Source organism: Mandrillus leucophaeus, unplaced genomic scaffold, assembly GCF_000951045.1.
Source record: "Mandrillus leucophaeus isolate KB7577 unplaced genomic scaffold, Mleu.le_1.0 Scaffold235, whole genome shotgun sequence".
Lineage (NCBI taxonomy): Eukaryota > Metazoa > Chordata > Mammalia > Primates > Cercopithecidae > Mandrillus > Mandrillus leucophaeus.
The window spans coordinates 3,052,494-3,055,176 of record NW_012102421.1 but is presented as its reverse complement, the minus strand read 5'-3'; the positions used below and the strand labels follow the sequence as shown (position 1 = coordinate 3,055,176).

The following is a 2,683-nucleotide window of genomic DNA, read 5'->3' as shown; positions in this document are numbered from 1 at the left end:
AGAGAGGAGGGAAGCAAGCTCTTTCATGTTTCTTCCTTTTATAAATAATAAGATCTTTGCTTTGTATAGAATTATAAATTACAAACTATTATTTTGCTTAATCCTTTTAACCAACATGAGGTGGGCATGTTGGAGGATATTAGCTCCCATTTTACAGGCAGAGTGAAAACACTGTAGCCATTTTTAGTATAAAAGCTGGGATATAAGACCTGGGATTCCATATTCACCACTGCTTTTTTCCATGACTTTGTGATACATCATTTAAAAGTAATCTGATTTCACAGTGTTTTACAGTGTAAGAATAACATCTATAGTATGTATTCCTGGCAGGTTAACTCTGGAGCCAACCAACCTAATTGATGGCCTCATAAGCTGGCACGTTTTAAGGCATTCTTATACCTCTAACTCAATTTCCAGCTATATTTGAGGGCCCCATAAGCCAAAATGTAGAATGCTGTTCTGAAAGGATCAGGAAATACAATGGTGAAGCATGTTTTAAAGTTTAACCTAGGTCTGGCACATCTTCATCAGTTGCTCAGATGGCAAGCTGTAGGATTGAAGGGAGTAGTGCGAGGATCCACTTGAGGGTGGACACTGATGAAAAACACAAGCAGTATCAGAGCCACTGTTTTCAGGAAATCCCTAGAAGCCTTGTTGCTAGTTTCCTACATTATTACCAGCAGGACAAAGGGCAATACTTTTGGAGACTAGAATTTCAAGGAAAAGATTTATTAGGCTGCCTGCCTGGGGCCTAAAAAGCCAGATAGTGCTAACTTTATCCAGGCCAAACCAACAAAATGGTTCATCCCTTCCTGATCTGCGTTTTGAGGAGAGTGCTGATCATCAGAGAAACCAAGAAATTCTGTCCTGAAGCCCAGGAGAGAAACGGTGGGCATTTCCCAGAGTTCTAGGAGGCATAGGGGCAACACAATCTGCCATGTAAAGAGAAAAAGCTATCTTGGTAAGCTTTGGTCTTGCACAGGACATGGAACCAGAAATGATCAACATCAGGGCCTGGGTGACCAGTCCTGAGAAGAGCAGGACTTCCTCACGTAAGGTGCCTAGGTCCCTGAGGAGAAGGGTCTAAACGCCCTAAAACTGCAAGCAAAATTTTGAGTGTGTACATGTTTTTCTGCTGAAGAGGTCTTTCATTCTCAAATCCTGAGCTTTTAGAGAAGAAGACTAAGCCAGTTGCAGGCTAGAATACAAAACACACCAGTTATACTTAGAGTCAGCCAAGTCTGAGAGCTCTCAGAGCCATCAGTGAAAAGTTGGAACATAGACGCACAGGAGAGACAACTAAGTTCTTTTTGTGCCATTCTTCCTAACTGTATTTCAAGTCAGTTAAAAATAAGGCCTCAGGAACCGCTAGATTCAAGTATGCCCCTGGGCTTGGTGCACTGCTGCAGGAGTCTTAGGGTGTCTTGTACAAAATGCTTATTCACTCATGAATATTAAACCCCAGGATAGAAGATACGACAAAGCAGGACTCCTTCCTCCATGGCCTATGCTGATTTCAGAGGATGTGGCAGCCAATATGGAGAACATGGAAATGTTTCCTTAGAACTGGACTGTGCCGAGAGGTGCCTGCCATGAACATAACCTGCTGTCTTTTCCCTGACCCTTCCCTTCAGTTTTTGACAATAGAGCAGTAAATAATCTTCTCTGAAGTTATTTGATATCATTTCTGAAAAGCAAAAACACATGCTTCCAATACACTAATACACTGTGCTTTCAGGTTTTCTGGATCTAGTTCAGTTGTGGATGACCTCACTCATGCCTTCACTCTGATAGCCAGGTGAGCCCATTCCCTTGAAGAAGCCCACCATATCATTCTTGGTAGCATGACAGGCCACCAAGAGGTGGAAAGGGTGCAAGAACAATGAGATCTCCTGGAAACACTTCTCCAGGAAGGCAATTTCGTGAATGACGTCTTTCAAGCAAATAATGCCAAACCTCCCCAGGTGCTCCCCCAATAACTGTGTTGTCTGCCAGAGGGAATGGTCTTACTTTTGACCTTGACTTGCCCACGTTTCAAGATGAGTTCCTGGAGAGACTTCAGATTTAGAAATCCCCAGGTCACATAATGTTCCACTATATGTAGCATTTCTAGGCTGAAGGTGGAGGGGTGGGGAGGGGGTGACTTCTGCAAAGACACCACTGAAAAACGTCTTCAGGCAAAGTCTTATGATGATTCTCTGCACCAGTAAACTCATATCATTAATCCTTTGAATGCATACAACAAAGGCCGAGGAGTGTTTATCTGGTTGTTTCAAGGCACACGGTTTTACATCTAGTCATTTGAGTTGCAGCTTGTCACATTTGTGCTGCCAAGAATCAAATAGGAATGATTCCAGTCACTTAAACCTGAGTCCTTTTCCTTTCCTCTGCTCCTTCTTTGCCATAAAGTGCCTGCTTTGACTGAGTGGCTTTGAGGACTAGATTTCGTAGGAACAAAGGAATTTTTCTTTGCTCTTGCTCTGCCGACTTTCTAGTGCTAGTTACTGACCATGCCCTCCCCACTGTCGTGTCTCTTCTTATAAGAGCAATAATCCCATCATGAGGGCTCCACTTTTATGACCTAATCACCTCCCAAAGACCCCATGCTTAAATACCATCACATTCAGTATTATAGTTTCAACGTATCAATTTTGGGGAGTGGGGGATACAAACATTCAATCCA

At 42.8% G+C, this 2,683-nt stretch overlaps 1 pseudogene; it reads right to left on the bottom strand.

The window, feature by feature from the left end:
• Positions 1-1,754: 1,754 nt before the first annotated feature.
• LOC105541217 overlaps positions 1,755-2,683 on the bottom strand; it is a 1,698-nt pseudogene continuing 769 nt past the window's right edge.